Genomic DNA, 19,743 nt, shown 5'->3' on the forward strand with positions numbered 1-19,743 from the left:
AATCATAATCTATGTATGTTTAGGGACATTGTAATGTTTACAATGATGACATCTTACAGATCCACTGCTATGGATTAATGTCAATACATGAAAAACTAGAATACAACTATTAATACATTTTTTCAGAAAAAAATAATAATTTACTGTACCATGGTTTAAAAGTGTATTTTCTTGTAAAATATGTTGCAACTTAAAAACCCAAACTATATGCCACTTATTTTAACGATTCTTGATAGATCTCGAAACATGCTGCGATGTAAATGTAAACAATTTTCTGCACTTTACTGCATGTAATCCTTGATTTACCGCAAACTGCCTCTCGGAAGGCTAAGTACAGCACTGTGAAATAAAATTAATTACGTTTTTGCTTTGTAAAGCCTATCACTAAGTAAGAGTGCAATAAAAGAACGCGTAGAAAAGCAAATATGTTGTATGTGTGAATAAGGAAGACTTCTGCGCAATTGAGAACTGAAATCAGCAAAGACATTAATAGTCTTAATTCCGATTTTGCATATAGCACAAACATGTATTAACTTATTAACTTCAGTGGGTCTGTCTCTGCTTATAAATCTTGTGTTTATCATGTAAGGAGGAGGTTATCAGGTGTGAAATGGACACTTGTAACAAATCTCAACTTTTGGATAGATTTATGGTATTCTCAAAAACACAATGTTTTAGTTGGAATAGCGGTATACATCTTTCATCCGCCCCTACATTGTTGTTGTGGCAGTTATCATTGAATACCATAAGACGTGCTAGGTGCCTGCCTCATCCAGAGGCTCCTGGTTTCGATTTGCAGTGTCCAGAGATAGATTGAGGTGTGAGTTACAATTGTAGGGACCCCAAAAAAAGAAGAAAAAATGAAAAGTAAAAATTAAAAATTAGGTCTACACCCAGGTATTTATTAATGGTGTGGATCTAATGATTAAAAAGTTATGGTACTTTTACTAGACCGTGTAACTGGGTCTAAAAGTATGGCTTCAAGAATTGTATCATGTAAGGAGCCCTGGCATTGAGATAATCTGTCTTTTTCTTCGGAAATTCAGGGACAGCTCTTTAATTTTTAACATTTGAGAGCACTCTTTACATAAGGCTTTAAAACAAAGGAAGATACTTTATGAGAAATCGCTCTGGGAGACTTTGTCAAGTTATTTGATATTTTAGGATCCGAACGTCATTGAAAACATTCACAAAATATGGTATCTCAATTTAGCTATACAGTGTCATAAAAAAGATTGTAAAACGCCGCAGCCCTGCTCTTTTTCCATCACATAATTCGATTCTCTATTTTTTGTATTTCTAATTTCTTGTGCATCTTCTAGAGGCTTTCATGTTGTGCCTCCTTCCCACCAAACAGTTCTTTCTTATTGCTTCAAAATACCATCATATCTAATTTCGTTAAACTGCAGATGCACCCTTTGCAACCTGTGTAAGATGATGTGAACGGAATACATCTGGATCTCTTTTTCTGCCCCTATTACAAGTTTGGTATATTTACTACGTGTGGTAAATACCATTACCCCAGGGTGAGGTGGTTAACAAATGTGTTCCAACAGGAAAAGGAGGAATAGCTTGCAGTATCTATTTTAACAATCTGAATTCTGCATGGTTTGCCTTTACTCAGGGAATTTTCATCAGTGCTTATTTTCACCCTGTGGTTTTCAGTGCTCAGCGCCGGTACTTATGACCAGTAGCGGCTTGTGCGGCTCATGGAGGGAGTGCTGCAGGGCGACGGGGCGGGGTAGGGGAGGGGCAGGGTGGTGGTTAGTACACTACGGAATATGGCCGAACGGAGCTAAGTAAACAAATAAATAAATAAATAAAACGAATGTCGTTGCACGCGCTGCATCGCATTTGGCAATGCAGCGCGTGCAATGAAATTTGTTTTATTTATTTATTTACTTACCTCTGTTCGGCTGTATTCCGTAGTTTACTAACCCCTACCCTGCTCCTCCCCCGCCCACCGCCCCGCAAAACTCCCACCACGAGCTGCTACTGCTTATGACAATCTGCTACATGGTGGTGCAGTCTGCCTGATTTAGGTATGAGCACATCAACAGTTACATATTGATTACCAGTGGCAGCTTGCACAGGTAACGCTGTGGGGAGGAGAGGCAGGGTTGGGTACTACGGGGATAGTGGGGTGAAAATAAATAAATAAAAGCCCTTACTTTGCGCTCGCAGCATCGCCGACTCTGCGATGCTGCGAGCGCAAAGTAAGTGCTTTTAATTATTTATTTATTTGCACTCCACTGTCCTGTCGTATGTCAAACTCCAAACAGCGTTACCTGTGTGAGCCACCACTGAATAACACTATATACATTACCAAGGACTAATACCTGTCACCCAAGCCATTCTTATAGATTTAGGAGCCTAAACTAGTAAGAATTGTCACACTTGTAAAAGTGTGATGGTTAGTATCAGGGGAAATCTTCGAGGGTGTGCTAATTATCACACAACTCCTAAATCCGGCCCCTGTGTAAACGCATATTTGCACAGGGATTGGAATTTAGACATGAACACAATCAATCAATCAATCAACAAGCTTTATTCGGTTGAAACAAAGCAACCATAAAAGCACAGTGCAAGGTCAAAATACATTAAATACAGTAAATTAAAGAAACAACACCAATAAAAATAATTACATTGAGACATCGTACATAACTCATTAAATATAAAGGAGAAGCACCCCTCAATTCTCTTAGTATAAACCCTCTACTCCTAGCAGCTTTTCAGTACTGCCTGATGTGAACAATAGACTCACATCAATACATACATACATACATACATATATTATTATTTGACTTGGACAATTTGTAGTGACAAGATTAAAAACAAATAGGCTTCATAATGTGCAAAAGAGCAAAGTGCATAGATGCTTAATTTAGTATAGACCATCCCCGGGCTTAGGGTGGGTGGTTGTCATTATCATTATTAACAAACCATTCAGAAATCAGTTTAACAAGTCAGTGCACCAAATCTATACCAGAGAATAAAGCAAATCGGTTGTGAATGGGTATATTGTAGCTACTAAATACAGGGCCTCTGCTACCCATACAGTGGTTCTTTTCTACATTTGATCTTACAGGTGCAGGTATGTGGTTCTAGGGTAAAAGTCGCACAGTTCCCAAGTTATTATAGGGCCGTCTCCCACTTGTGGCTGCCAACTTTGCAGATACGGGACAACAAGGGTATCCCTAAAGTTTATTATAACCAGGTCTCCAGCTATATCCTTCGGGAGGGATCCTAGCCACCCCACCCTTCTGACATTTAAGATTTTTCCATCGATGTTAGGTGGAAGGGGTCTATTTTTGGTTAACCAGAAAGATACCTTATTTACCAATTCCGATTGTCCTTCGATTTTGCCGTTAGTAAGTTCAGGCATGCCTGAGAGGATGCACACAAATGGTGCGGCTTCCGGTGGTAGATCTATTTGGTTAATCTTTCTTTGCATGTTGCCATAGTTGAAAGATATCCCCTCTGTGGACAAGGATTCTTTAGTCAGCCCTACACTAATGGCGGATCTCTGGACTATTGGGGGGTTTGATTTTACTTGCTGAGTATTTGATGTTAATGATGTTTTTGGGGCAACTGACTGAATTTGGGCAGTATTACTTTGTGCAGAGGTATTGGGGACGTCAGTAGCGACTAGGGACTCTACGTGCTTATATCCTGCCATTCTTTTTATAAGTATCGCATTTGCCTTGGTTGTTTCCTCTATACTTGTGACCTTTTCCCCTATTACCTTGATTCTTTTTGTCAGCGGGGATAATAAGGATTTGATCAGAAGTTCAATCTGGACCAGTAGGTCAGGTGATATAGTGGATACAGGGGATTCCAGAATTTAACATACCTTAGATGTTTTTGGGGTGTTGCTAATGACCGAAGGGGGGCTTAAATGCAATTTTTGTTTTTTTGCTAGTCTTCCCCTTTGTTTAGCACCTTTGCGCTTTCTATCAACAAAAGGGGCCTGAAGGTTCGCTATCAATTGGGTATTGTCTTTAGCTGATAGTGAAGGGGGGGGTACCAAGATGGCTTACATTTAGTTGGGATGGTATGCTAAGCTGGGGACTTGTGTTTCTCATTACACATATAGGAGCACCGGTTTGCTCGTTTCCCTCTTCAACATTAGTATATATAGTTTTGCAGATCTGATTTAATTCCTCCAGTAATGTAGAGTTTTGAATTTGGTCTGCTGCCGCCAGCGGAGATTGGATACTAGATGTAGTTTCTAAGGAAAGACTATCAGCCTGATTCATCAACGGGCCGTTTTGCGAGCCCCTAATAGCAAATCATAGCGATTCACTATTAAGGACTCGCAAAACGGTAATCATGTAGGAATCGCATATTAAAATGCGATTCCTACTGATTCCTTATTTGCGATTAGCAAATTGCTAATCGCAAATAAGGAATAACTCGCCATTCATTCCTATGGGCCAAAAGGCCCATAGGAATGAATGGGGAGTATTCCTTATTTGCGATTAGCAATTAGCTAATCGCAAATAAGATTGCAATTTGAAGGGTGCCAGGGGTGTCCACAGGACACCCTGTAGCACCCCTCAAATGAAATTTCACACAGGTGTTGCACACACACATGTCCAAAGGACATGTGTGTGTGTAACATGCAACTCAGAAAAATGCATTTAAATGCATTTTTCTGAGTTTTCGCAATTTACCGCGAGGTCTGACCTCGCGGTAAAATGCGGCAAGAAATTGCGAATTCGCAAATTTAAATTGGATGTTGAATTGCATTTAAGGAATCTCTAATAGAGATTCCTTAAATGTAATTCCTCGCACATTTGCGACATCGCAATTAGCGATTTTTGCATTTGGGATGCTGAATCCCAAATGCAAAAATCGCACTCGCAAAGGGCCGGATTCTCAGAATCCGGCCCTTTGCGAGCACAATTTCCTATGATGAATCGGGCGGTTTGTTCTGCTCTCTCTATTTCGCGTTCAATTGCCGATGTTACCCTAGTTAAATAGTTGTCCAACGGCCCCTTCCGTGGCCCCCCCTGAGAGATAATATTTTTTGGAACCACTTTATCAGTCATAGTGTGGCTTGCTTTTGTGTGTGTAGCAGTGTAGATATCACAACAACAGACACCTATGCTGGTCGGGCGCGTAACCTAATAACCAAAGAGTAGTCCTTTAGGGTGAGCCAAAGTGCAGATAAAGGCAGTCACTGTTGTGGGTTAATTCGGTTTACCTCCTTTTTCCAGCGAAATTCAGGCGAGAGTCAAATGGGGTGGCCATGCCCAGCCTCCGAGGGCCTCCGAGGGCCACGGAGGGCCCACCCTTTGCCCGGGCTTCGCCAGGCGCGCACTCTTGTGCGTCCCGCGATGCAGGAGCAATCAGCTGCTAAGTGGGCAGAGGTAGGTGGGCGTGTCCGGCCGGGAAGAGGCCGCAGCTGTGGCTGGATCCGGGCTGCTGGTCCTCGCAGTCCCGGTGAGCCCCTCACGAATGGCAGCACAAAATCCACACAAGCACACTGCTTGCGAGCGGCTCCCGCAAAGCGGGGGCGGCGAGCAGTGAAGAGCAGGAGGCAGGGGGGCGTGTCCGGCCGGAAAGAGGCCGCAGCTGTGGCTGGATCCGGGCTGCTGGTCCTCGCAGTCCCGGTGAGCCCCTCACGAATGGCAGCACAAAATCCACACAAGCACACTGCTTGAGACATGAACACATAATGAGGGCCTTGGACTTTAATTTCCAGTTATCAGCTGTAAATCCTATTTTATTTCGAACCATCACATTCACCACATTAATGCCTCAATTTCAAATGGCAAGGCCCCTGGTGCGACAATTAGCTCACCAGTTAAAATGTGGTACCGCAGGGTGCCAAATTTGTGGCCATTATACCCTATTATACCTTAAACCCTTTGAAATGGTTTATAACATTCAGATTGCTGTGTTTCCCCTTCAATCTGCATGTTCCAAAACGTTCTAGACATTTTACACTAGTAATTAGTCCCAAGTTTTACCTGGTGAAAATAAAAGGGCTGCGGATTTTATCTCACCCAGCATTTACTGAGTGTGGTAAAATCTGCAATGCCCATAATTGCTGTAGGTTGCAGCAACATTATCCTCCCCACTTGGTTTTGCTGTTGAAAGTGATTTTTTTCAGATGGCAAGTTGTGAAAAGTAGCGTCATACTTTTGCCGCCCATGGTCGTTCTTGTGTAAACCTTGGGTGTCCGTAGGTGGGGGTGAACATAAAAACGGGGCCTGTAACTTCCTAGGTACCACTCCGTGCAACATCTAAAGAGGTAGTTGTGCATTTACTAGCATAGTAGCTCGAGAAGATCTGTGAATACCAAAATGAGTAAGTGCCTTCTGTTCATACCAAAATGGTAGTAAGTTTAGGATTTTGTCTTAAGTTAGTTCTGTGTAACGGGCCCATTCTTGGGTGCAGCACAGAAGAGTGTGCACCACACAGAAATGTCTGTGACTGTGACCCTTAATGAATCTAGGCGTTTGTGTTTGAGATACAAAGTAGGATAACGTATTTTGCTATATCCCAAATAGCATTTTTAGCAGGATACAGAAAAAGTTCGCTATCAATGATAAGGTGGTTATTAGCACGTCCTATCGCCTAACAGTTAAAGTGCATGGTCGGTGTGATTGCAGTGACGTGGTTCAGTGGAAAACATTCAATTATCTGCGCGTTCTGCCAGGATCTTGTCAAATCATAACTTGGTGTTTGAGTCAAAGTAAATGCTATAAATACTGCGTACAAGAAGGGGTAACCCACCTACGGTCCTCACTGTCAGACATTCTTAGAAATGTATGCAGACTGATTGACCTTCGAAGCATCTCAATTTTCGCTTGTTTCTTTTTTATGGCTAAGTTCGTATCTGAAGTCTATTATTTAAGGTTTTATCTTTTTCTTCTTAGTTTTGGCATCGCTTTCCTTCATCCACGGCCCTTCCGAAATTCTAAGATGTGCATCCTAATTTATTGATATGGATGGTGTTTTTTGAATAATGTCTTCACTGCTGTTACAAGGTTTCATTTAGCTGTTCCGTGCATGTTTTCGTTTCTTAAATAAACATGAATGAATACAAAAATTAAAACAGAAAATATGATTTTCTTGCAAACTGCTAATTTCATTGTGTAAACTGCTCTGGATGACTCTGGAATATTGCAGAACAGACATTTTAGGACAGTACCACTGGGCTCTTTGCAATCCATTTTCCATGCTGCTCAAGGTATTTCCAAAATTCAATTTTGCACAACTTAAAATACCATTGCAGGTTTTGAATAGGACAGTGGCGGCTGGTGACATTTGAAAGTGGCGGGGCGTAAAATTAGCATCACCGACTGCACTTGCTTACCTTGTGACACTGCATTTGAGCACAGAATGCCATTTTTTTACTTTGCTTTCTAGCTGGTGCGAGAAGAAATATCAGATCAAGTGCATCCATTTAAAGTTTGATGCATTTTCACTTCCCTCTGCCTAGCATTCCCCTAATGGCCGGGGCCTCTCCGGCCACACTCACTTTTACATTACTCCCCATTTGCATAGTACACCAAGCTCATCCTCCCCGTGTCACTGTCGGCGGGCTGTGGTGCCCTCACATGCTGCCTCTGACACGGCACATCTTTTCTGAATATGTTTTTCTTGACTTGATGCACCTCACTTGCAACTCGAACATCTCAGTTTCACCTTAAACGCCAATTCTTTATTTGTTTCAGTGTAACAAGACATTACTAATTTTCGTTCATTGAAAAAATGTGGTTGCAACTAGTAAGCAACAAATATTTTCATTTTCGTTTCAAATCAACTCAATCTGAAATTGTAACCCTTAAACTTCAGTATAGGAACACTCAGAGCCACTCCCTGATACCTTGCGAAGAGATCACTGGCATGGTCAAGGCAGATTAGTAGCTGTATTCTGTGCTGTGTTTAAACGGACTGTCCACCACAATCGAATATGGAAAGTAAGTTGACCTGAGAGGAATCGGCAATAGACAAATTGTCTATTAGAGAGGGTCTATGACACCACAGAGAAAAACAGCAGGCAGGGGCAGCATCTATTAATTAAGCACACCTGCGGGGGCCATGGGTGCAAATTTCCCACCAATGGCGGCACCAGCTTTGGTCGGGACGACCTGAGGGGATGAGGGGGGAGGCGGGAGGGGTTTGGAAACACATTTGATTAACACAATACACATTACACAATGAAAAAAATACATTAATAATACAAATATGAATAACAAGTTAAATAAACGTAACTTACAGTCCAGCAGACAGACTCCAGAGACTTCGTCCGTCCCGATTCCCGCCGTCCTCGCTTTCGAATCCTGCAGGCAGCACCAGCACGTCATCAGGAAGGCGGCGCAGCAGGCAGCCTCCCTCTCCACTGCTGCTTTTTTCATTGGTGCGGCCGGCTGCCCCAGGTACGTCATTTTCTCTCTGTATGCTGCTGCTGCAGCATACAGAGAGAACAGGGAGAGTTACTCGAGGGCAGGGGGGAGTGGCTTGGGGGAGTGGCTTTCCCACTGTTGGTAATACAGTCTGTGTGGGCGGCCTCAGGTTGCCCATACAGTCAGTATTACCAACAATGGGCAAGCCACTCCCCCAAGCCACTCCCACTGCCCTCGAGTGACTCTAACCAGGAAGTTGTGCTTTCTCGCCATGGAAGAAGGCAGAAACAATGGTAGTTATATAATATGATAACTACCATTGTTCTGCCTTCTTGCACGGCGAGAAAGCAGGGGGGGCGGCGCCCAAACGCCCACATGCAAAAACCGCCACTGGAATAGGAGTATTTGGAATTTCCTTCATTTTTCCAAATGTGATATGTATAATTTGCAAAACAATGACAGATTCTACGCAAATAACTTGTGGGCAGTCGTTTGCGTGAAAAATGTATGACTTACAACATCATGAAAAAGACGCGGAAGATTCCAACTCAATGTATAGTTCATACAGGTCCTAAAACAAGAGCAGCTTATGCGGTTCAGTCATAAACGCAGTTTCACATTCCCACAAGACATGTTTCGCTCAAGCCAGGTCTCCAGCAATTGAAAAGGCAGGAAAGACAGATACGACTTGAGATACACGCAATACTGCCTACCAATTCAAACACTGCTGTCACTTGATACGGCCGGCATAAAATGTTTTACCCGCAACACTTCATGATATTTCCCATGAAAAGTTTATAGTAAACTGGTGTTGTCATGGTGCGATTTCTTGTCTTTCGGTAAACATCTGGGGCCTGACCACAACACATTTTTGGCTGGCGCTCTTTCATGTCCTTCCCTGTAAGTTAAGGCAGTGCATGCTGCAGACATCTTTTACCACAGTATTATTAAAACAGGATTCTGGAGCTCGTAATATGTGACAAGAACATTTTTGCATATTTGACATATGGTATTTTTCTGTGATGATTCTGTGTTCTGTTATTTTTGATCCGTGTTTTTGTTCCATATTATTTCAATGTCATTTTGTTGTGTTGTACAGGTTCCTGTGTCGTGGTCTCTTTTGTGTTTTTTGTCATGTGCCCTGATTTGTTTCAATTGTGTCGTTATCTTGCTTTATGCATTTTATTTTGTTACGCTTTGTTCACTGTAGACATGTCATTGTCAAACAATTCTGCTATGTTTGTAGCCGAAAGCAGAGCATGCCTTGAAATTACCTATGACAAGCCACTGTCTAAGGGTGTAAAGTATCTCTGCTCCGCCTCTTCAACTTCTGAATACACCAGTCAATCCTCAAATGTGGCAGAGAATGAGTTTGAATCAGTGCTCCCTTTACAGGGTACAGCCCTGATTCATAGGTAAAAAAGGCCAGGCACTTAAGTGTATACTGAGCAATAGTTGATTGGTTTATTGATGTTCAATTAATTAAAATAAGAACATCCCGACACACAAAAATAATAATAATACGATAAGACAACATAGTAAAAATAATATTTTGTGAAAAATAAATGTCAAGTTTTTGATACCCTTAGGCTTCCCTTTCCCTGTAAGCAAATATCGCCCATATGCTTTCACCTAAGTCATCGGAGCCGCTGGTTGTTCACAGTATCTTAGGGTATAAAGCAGTGTTAAAAATGATCGCCGGTTTAGCAGCAGAAAACTGCAGCTAAAGCTGCGATAATGGGCTTGATAATATGCTCTTGAGAATTCCAATAGAAGTCCATGTTCTGGTATTATCAAGCCCATTATCGCCGCTTTAGCAGTAGTTTTCTGCCGCTAAACGAGCAATAATTTTAACGCCGTCCTTAATAATATGCCCCCAAATTTTCACTCGGACCTTGAGAGCCAAGCCTGAGAGCCACATAGCAATGTACAGTTCTAAGGTGATTGAGGCTGAACGTACTTCATCAGTCTATGCAGTTAAAGTGCAGCCCAGTATAGTGCAATTCAGAGAGATTAAAAACTGCTCCGTGTTTACAGGATAAAGCCATCATAGGCATTTGGGGGTTGCCTGTTTCAAGTTTCCATCAACTTTACGAAGAGCCCGGATAGACCTTCTTATACACAGGATTGGGCAGCTGCCCAAAATTTACTCTCTGAGATAAAAAGAAAGAAAAGGGCGGTGTACGGTTCTAAAGCACTTAAGGCTGACAGTGCTTCATTGTTCCATACAGGTAGAGTGCAGCTCATTAAAGTGCTGTCCAATGAGATAAAATGTGCTCTGTGCTTGCAAGTAAGGCCATCATGGACATTTTGGGTTGCCTGTTATTGCTTTCATAAAGTTTACAAAAGCCCAGATAGCTGGCATGATTCTCCTATAAGCAGGTTGAGATGGCCACCCTACATGAACTCACATTTCAAATATGAAATATAGGCTGAAGCCAGTGGTACTTTAAAGATTTATGAGCTTCACAGATGTAGATAGCTTGTATTAGGGACTCTACTGCTGTGCCACACCATCTGCATCGTACATCATCTTCACCCTCCTTAAGAATGTACCAATAACCCCTTAGGGGAAATAGACCAAAGTGCATTCTCATGAGGGTATACTATGCATGGTTTGGAAGGTGTGAACTTAAGTAATCAGGTAGGATACCTGCAGAGTAAAGGTTCACAACCCAGCTGCCACACTGTTTGGATTTTAGGGCCCCAAGACCCTGGTCCCATGAGATGAACTTTCCTTGTTTTGTTGGAAATGTTGCTATTGTTCTATGTTGTAAGGTGTTTTTATAAGGCCTCCTGCACCTTAGAGTTTGCCAGGAGCTGGCCATATGTTGTGCCGGGCTCTTGGAATTTCTCCCAGAGCAGGTGTTTTTTTTATTGAGCCAGTTGGGGCCATTTTCAATGTGTTAGACCTGACATCCTTGGCACGATTTCCCTGTCTTTTGCCTCTACCTCATGTATCTTTGACTTTATGCTGAACTAGTTTTTTTTGGTTTTTGAGCTCTGGGCACTTTGCCACTGCTGTTCAGTTCTGAGTGCAAGTGCTGCCTGTGTAAATTGTGATTATGTTTGGTTATCCATGATTGTCATATTTGATTTACTGGTAGGTTCCTAGTAAAGTACACTGTGTGTGACCAGGGCCTGTAAATCAAATGCTGCTAGTGGGCCTGCAGCACTGATTGTGCCACACACACAACATGCAATCATGTATCAGGCATGCCACTGCAGTGCCTGCAAGGGCAGCTTTTAACTGCCATGTTGACCTAGCAATTGTACACACCTGCCAGGCCCAAACCTTCCCTTATTACATGTAAGGAACACCCAATGTAGGCTCAAGGTAGCCCGATGAGTAGGGTGCAGTGTATGTGAAAGGTAAGACATGTACTGGTGTGCTTTACATGTCCTGATAGTGAAATACTGCTAATTTCGTTTTTTCACTCCTCTACGGATTATCTCTGAAGCTGCCTTGTAACACCTTACACGTGTAACTTTCAATTGGGAAGAAATAGAGTTTTGGAGTTTGGGTACCCTGAGCTCAGAATTTAAAAACACATCTTTATGTGAAGATGTTTTTTAAATTGTGTGTTTGAAAATGCCTCTTTTAGACAGTGGCCTTGTTCTTGCTTTACCATCCTGTAACTCTGCCTGTGAAGTCCATTTCTGGTTTAGGCTGTTTGTGCATTCACTCTAGGCAGTCACACAAAGGGAGCTTAGGCGTGCCCTTCATATCCGGATTGCCTATCACCAGGCTGATGGGCCTGGGCCTTCCTGAACTAGAGTGGTGGGAGGAGTTGTTACTGACAACTGAAAAGGACTGTGCCTGTCCTCTCACAATGCTGTCTCCACCCCCCTGTGAATGTGTTTGGATTCAGGACAGGGGAAGGCAGGTTCTGTGCACAACAAACACTATCCTTTAAAGTATGCCTACTTCGAAGGCAAAAAGGATATAAGTATTGGGTCTGTAACCCTACATTTTTAGAACACTTCTTGACTGAGGACGCTGCCAAAAAGAAAAGCTAAATAGCTGTCAGGAGGAGCAGAAGCACAGCCTCTTTGCTGTGTTGCTTTGCTGTTGTGGCCTGCAGTTGCTGCATCTGTCTGTAAGCAGTGAAAGAACTGGACTTTGCTTTTTGGAAACCTACTTTCAAAGTTCTCCAAGGGCTAATGCGTGCTTGCCTCCTGTTGGAAGTCTCATGGTCATGAAAGATTTCATCTGCAGCTCCCCTGAACACCTCTGCTGGGAGTTCTAACTTGCCAAATGGTGCCAACTCAATTACTGGGCCCTTGGAGGTGTTCTTACTGCTTCAGGAGCTGAAAATCCACACATCGCCCTTCAACTCTCTTTTTGCCTACATAAATTTTCCGTGGGGTTGAAAAACCAATGCATCAACGCAGTGTGGCCGAGAAATCGACGCAGTGCCTGTTTGCAGTTGGAAGAGCTTCAGCAGCCGAAGTCCAGAGAACTCTGTCTCCGACTTCGACCCCAGCTCCGACTTCGACGTAGACCTTGCTGTGCGGCTGAAGAAATGGACGCATCACCTGCCCGCGGTTGGAATAATCAATGCATCGCCTGTCTCGCTGCTGCATCGATTTTCCATGCATCGCGCCTGTTTGCCAAGTTTCTGTCGCTCACCCTACAGTAAAGAGTCACTTTCAGAATTTAACACATCAATTCTCCTTGCAGTATGGAATCAACACAACATTTTTCCAGCGTGCATCAGAAATGACGCCTCCATTCCCCTGGGACTCAAGAACCGATTCATTGATGTGTTTTCCAATGCTTCCCTCCTTTGCAGCTGTATTTTGTCTTGGGTTTTGATGCATTAAAGGTACTGTGTGCTAAAATCAACACATTCATTGAAGTCAATGGACTGAATTCTTTAACCCTTAAAAAGTGATATAATAAATTGTGTATGTTGGATTTTTGTTGTTTAGGCATTGTTTGGTTTAGAATTTTTTTTTTCTAAACTGGTATGATGTCCATTTGTAGTGTTTTCACTATGTTACTGAGTGTTTTATGAACAAATGCTTTACACATTGCCTCTAAGATAGGCCTGACTTTTCGTGTCAAGCTACTAAGGGGGGTGAGCATGGCTTATCTTGGGTTTGTAACTCCCTTACCCCGACTAGAAGGAAAGGTCCCTACATGGACAGGGTGCATACCACTGCCAACTAGAGACCCCATTTCTAACACAATGTTTGACAGCTAGAGGCAAATTTAGTCTACAGGATCGAAACCTGCTTTGACAATTTATATTCTTGTTTAATTTGTGATTGACTAGTGCAAACTGGAAGTGCAAATAGGCGCTGATAGTAGATACATTGTTGTCTGTCTAGTCACTCATTGAGGTTGTCCTCAAACACCATTGCACATTATGTCAATGCAGGCATCACCTCGGCTATCACCACTATTAGAAGGCAATTGCAATTTTATATGCGATGCTTCTCTTGAGTTGGCCCATCCTACATGTCAGATGTTTTGCATTCATTTTCAGAGAGCCAAGCTGAGTTTTCTTGCCCCCTCTTTTGTCGAGTTTAACAGAGTTACTTGAAACTTGTTGTTTTTCTAATCTTGCCTCTCCGATGGACCAAATCCCCTTTTTTATCACGTCTCTACCAACGATCAGGGTTTTCTTATTTTTTAGATTGATGGTAATATTTTTTTTTTGCACAATATTGTTTGAGTGCATCAATCGATCTCTAAAGGCCGATTTGGGTGTTGTCAAGTACCACCAAGTCATCTGCATATTGCAAGATTTGGACAGTCTGCTTCATCAGGTGGGGTGGGTAGATCCTTGGGACTGCCAGATGACTTTCCAAGTCTGCCATGTGCAGATTGAAAAGCAGGGGGGTGAGGATACAGCCCGGTTTCAGTCTTTTTTAGTGTGGATTTTCATGGAGGTTGTCCAGTTAGCTGATAATTTTTCTTTTGCCATTAAGATGTGGGATGGTATCTGCCACTTTTTAGTTTTTCCCATAACCTGCCTCTTGGGATGTTATTGTAAGCATTTTGTGAAGTCAATAGATGCCTCTTTTAGTGCTTGAGCCTTAGATGTCATTGGTCCATCAATTAGGCAAGTTAAGGTCAGAGTATTAGTCTCAATATGATTGTGTCTGTGGAAGCCAGTCTAACACCATGGATTCAAGTTCTTCTCTTAAGCCCAGGTTTCAAGTTCAGCATACAGTAACCTTGCATAGCACTTTCCTTGTACGTCCAATAGTACTATCATTCTGTAATTGCGGGTAGAGCTCTACTTGCCTCTTTGTATATGGGTACCAGAGTTGAACCCCTCCAACCTTTGGGAACTGTTTCCATACGATGGCATTCCGAGAAGAGATGGGTTAGGATGAGCGTACAGAGACTCAGGTTAGATTTTAATACAGCTGGCTGTTTACAGTTTCCTTAGGACTAGTTCATCCTTTCTTGTAGGCGGCCATATCCTTGCGATGGGTCTTTTCCCTCTCCACGGATAGACCCTCAGAAGAGTCAAGTTTGGCCATTCGTTGTGTCCCCGACTGCTGCCCTGAGGTGTTCTCGCTAAATAGGCTGTTATGTTCTGCGGGCCATGCCACTTGCTTGCTTTACCAACAGTTGGAGTCAGCTATTGAGCAATAAGAAGTTGAGCAATAAGAAGTTGAGCAATAAAGCTGCTTTATGTTTTCGGCCTATTGCTTCATCAAGATGTTTAGTAGCCCCCTGAATTTCTTTGAGTCTTTTGTCTTGAGGGCAGCATGGAGTTTGGCCCAGGACAATTCATTGGACATCCGTTTGTTCACCCATAGCTGCCTTCTATATGCTTGTCTTATTGTTTTAATTTTGCCTTGTGAGCCCTTTACTGCCAGACTTTGGTATTTAAAGCTATGGAGTGCTTTATTTAAATCCTTTCCTAAGCGTTTTGTTTTTTAACTCTCAGTCTGCCCCCTCTGCCATGTTCTGATCTTCTTTTGGGACATTCTGGTAGGCTGTCTTGTAGCGATGTAATTAAAGTAGCCCAACCAATTATTAATTCCATGGTGCCTAAGCTTTGTTTGATTTTGTCTATTTAGGACTTCTTCATTCACCAATGTATTCTTTTTAATGGGGCAAAATGTTCTAGGCAATCTAAAGTCTTTATTACTTGGCACATTTCCAGAGGATTGATGATCTTAAAAGTGATTACTGCCTGGTCGCTTGTGATTGTCGGCTTATCTGGAATCCGTCTAGATTGTGGAAGAATTCTATTGTGTGAAGTAGTCCAGGGTTGAAAGAGGAGAAGTGAGTGTATGCCTCCGACTAGCAGATGTTACTTATACCTTGATTTGGCGCATTCCAAGAGCCTCTAAGGCATTTGCCAGGTAAGCACCAAATTTGTCCTGCCTCTAGTCCCTAGCACTCGCTTGCAGTATTCCCCAGTATTCATTTTCCCTCTCTTTCCATTTTCATAGTTGTTGTTTCTGAGTAAGTTGGAATTGAACTCCTTCCAATCAACAGATGGGCTGTGTAGTATCTGGCCCTAAAGTTTTCTAAGCAGTCCTGTAGGAGTTTTGCAGACTCACTTTTCCACCCAAGTGTTGGTTGAAGGTAGATATTTCCAATGATTAAGGGGGTTTGTTCTATTATTTTTGCTTGTGAGTGGATCAGTTTTTACACTGATGGCGTCCCCTTTTCCTGCCCAGATTATAGAAGATCTTACTGCAAGATCACTTTCTTTTGGATACAAGGTGTGTCGCTAAGCAGTTTTCATGCTGTTTAGTGTATATTATTTTTTACCACTGCCGTTCACGAAGTCCTAATGCCATGTTTGTGCTGTATTTACAATATGTCGCTACATGGCATTAGGATCAGCTAGCAGCCGGGTAAAATCATGCTAATGCTAGCATCAAGGTGGAAGAAAACCAAGGGTTAGCATGAAAAACGTGCTCGCCGGCCAATTAGCGGCAAGAAAGTTACCCCCAATCAGCCCAACTTCACTTTTCGGCACCTTGCGCGTAAAAAGCTTACAAATATGCTGCTAAGGAAAAAAAAAAAAAAAACTTGAATGCAGAATGCAGAATGGAGCAGCAAGGGCCAACTTCAGTGCAGGACACTAACCCCCAAACCCGTGACCCCCAACAGCCGGGATCACCAGCCAGAGACTATGGGGAAGAGCAAAAGGAAATGCAGATTCAGTCAGGAGGAGAATCAGAACCTGATTGTGGAGTGGATGCAGCATCAACACCAGCTCTTCGTCTTCTCCAAGGTGTCATTGCGGACAAAAAAACTCTACAAACAAAAGTCACATATGTACTCTGGGGCTTATTCACGAGCCCTTTGTGCTGCCGGTATGGCACTTTCTCCCTTTATTGGAAGTGGCATACTGGTGGAACAAGGGCCTTGTAACTAAGCCCATCACGTGTACTAACAATGACAAGCGAACACTCATGTGCCTCTATATAAATGTCTGCATCAGGAATTGTTGCATGTCTCACAGTCATCCTAGATTAACACACATAGTAGCAGTCATGTGAATTGTTGTCAAGATATGGCACTTTTCCTGTACTAACTATGGGGCATATATGTCATAATCTAGCAGAGCACAGTGTTACCCCCAACGTTTGCACAATGATACTCCAATAAAATAGAAATACAGGGATGAGCTGTAGGCACAAAAATACAACACACCTCTGCAGGTCCCTCAATCCAGTTGTCTTGAAAAGTGACTGGTGCAAGCACAGCCACCCTTGCGCCATGTTGCTAGGGTGTCTGCACAGCAGTGCCAAATGTTGCTATGCAGCATAGGACACCTTCCCGCACAGAAATAATCCTTACAGGTGATTTGCTGTTTCTATTTGTGCAGCAGAATGCCGCACATATACAAAGAGCTAAATGTGAGGAGAATCAAACATGGCTGTTGTGGTGGAATGCTCCTGGAAACACAGATTGCACGTCTCTTTTATGTTAACTGAAGGGTGGGAAGGGGCCTCATTCAAAAGGTGCCATCAATCAAAAGTAACTGGCTACATGTTGCATTGCAAACAAAGAGAAGTGCATTTATCCACCAGAGTGTCACTAAAAGTGATGTTTTGTTGGCAATATGACATAGTAATTATGGCCATGGGTTTTGTGGTGAGTGACACCTATGTACATACGCACAACATAGGCCCTAGGTATTGTGAAGCGTGGCTGGTTGTAAATGCATACAGATTGGTTTGTGTCAACATGCATCCTTTCACAAATGCATGGAAGGACCCTATGCACTGGAATATGTCTCATCCATGTGAACACCCCTGTGCTGTTGTAAAAAGGTCTTCTTTGCACCAATGCAGCCATCCATGAACCCTGCTTCAAAGTTCTCTGTCTTGCAGCTTTCCTGTTGTCATCATTGCCACTGAAGGGAACAACACAAGGAGAGGGCACTCTCATTCTTAGTATGGGACAGTACTGTGTTTGTGAAATATGCTGGGTTGCATGGATAGAGTGCTGCTCCACCATCTAGGCAAAATCTTGTCTAAGGAAGAAGAAGGAAAGCAGACAAATACATTTGAAAGTGGAACTGAGTGATGGATGTAAAGGCAAAAGAAGGAAAGAAGGAAAAGAAAGATTTAACAAATAGACGGATTACAAAAGGCTCGGGAAGATGGAAACAAGGGGCGATGCAAAGACTGGAGGTTTATTAAAAACAAAGACGAAAGTAGAAGATAAGAATGTGAAGATGGCAAGCAGCAAAGATGACTGAAAAGGGAAAATGAGAAGGGCAAGAGGCTAGAGAGGGGTACACATGAAGTGAAAAAAGAATGGCAGAAGTAAAGGAAGAGCAAAAAAAAATGTAATAATGAGAATAGAAATGGAGGACATAAATATAAGGCAGGAATGAAAGATTGAGATTGAAAAGGTAAGAATGAAAGTTAGAAGTTAATACTGTAAATGTGCAGTTTTGCCAAATTCATATACTATAATACTGCAATATGCATCAATTTTAAGCATTATACTAAGGAAAGCAAAAACCACGGGCCCTTTAATGGGAAGTGTTAGGGTCAACAACTTTGGAAGGATACTTTTTTCCTTGAGGTTCAAAGTGGTTGGTAAGTTGATTTCCTGGCTATTCCCTTGACACGACTTATTGACTATACATTGAACTTTTTCATTATATGTTCAAAGATAGAAGTTACCACAGCAACAATGTATGCACAGTGGGAGTCAAAACATAACCAATTTCACAATGTTCACCTACATGATTGAGTCCTTGTGGTGGGAAGTGTGTTAAAGTTGTACTTACAGACAAGCAGTCCATTCCCATAGGTGTCATTCCAGATATGCTGGTTGATTGGCGGAAGATGTAGGAATCAAGCACACTGCCAGGGTACTTTGCAACTACATTGATGAAAACGCCAAGATGGTCCACAATAGACTGCAAATTCATGGAGTAGGTGTGCTTCCTATTTCTGTAAATGTGTGAAGTTTCTGCAGGAGACGTAAGTTGCACATTGGTGCAGTCCATTGCCCCAACACACGCAGGTAACCAGCAATGGCTTAAAAGTCTTGCTTGTTGTTGAGTTGTTCTTCCACAGTGTTGGGGAAGTGGAGGTACTGTGGCGTAAGGCTTATAATGGCATCCAGGATAACGGGGTGGATCTTGGGAAAGGATGCCTGTAATAATCCTGCCACTCTGGCGGTGGCAGGTTAAAAAGTCCCAGACACCAGCATGTGGAGGACAGCGAGTAGCTTGGTCAATGGAGGGCTGTTGGTGCAGCGCTGGGATGTAGGCTACAGCCTTGTTGCTATCTGGTTCAGGAGGCAGCCAATGGACCCTCTCTTAAGCCTGAAATGTGCTATGACCTCCTCTTGTCGGAGGTGAATGAGGGTAATCCTCTGGCGGTAGATCCGCTGCCTTTTCTGGCGCTGCCTCTGTGGAGGTGGTGGTCTCCTTGGTGCTCACAGGTGCAATAGCAGGAGATCCATGGTGCAGTTGAGCTTGCCAAGGATGAATTAGGAGAGTTCAAATTTTTAAGACCAGGTACTTCTCAGCCGTAAGAAAGTGCAGCTAATTGGACCTAGATGCATTTTTATATTTTAGCGATGCACAAGGAAATCCTTGTAAATATCACGTTGTGTGTTTTGCTGGAGTTTTGCACAGGTAACGTCTACCTTGCATCTCATTTTAGGTAAATCAGGCTAATCGAAGTGGCGCTGTGAAAAATTGTTGCTTACTGTGTGAAAATGTTGCTAAAGGGGCTTTGCGTCGATTTGTAATAGGACAATAAAAAAGCGACCATAGTGTACAAAAAATGATGCCATAGTGGCATTACATCCTTGTAAATATGTCCCTGCATTCTCCAGGAACAGCTCCCACTCCAGGCGCTATGTTTCCTGCACGCAAACTATATAATTCTTGGTAAGTTCCCTCAGCTCCCTTAGTTTGTC

This window comes from Lissotriton vulgaris, chromosome 9 (genome assembly GCF_964263255.1).
Source record: "Lissotriton vulgaris chromosome 9, aLisVul1.2, whole genome shotgun sequence".
In the NCBI taxonomy this organism is placed as follows: domain Eukaryota; kingdom Metazoa; phylum Chordata; class Amphibia; order Caudata; family Salamandridae; genus Lissotriton; species Lissotriton vulgaris.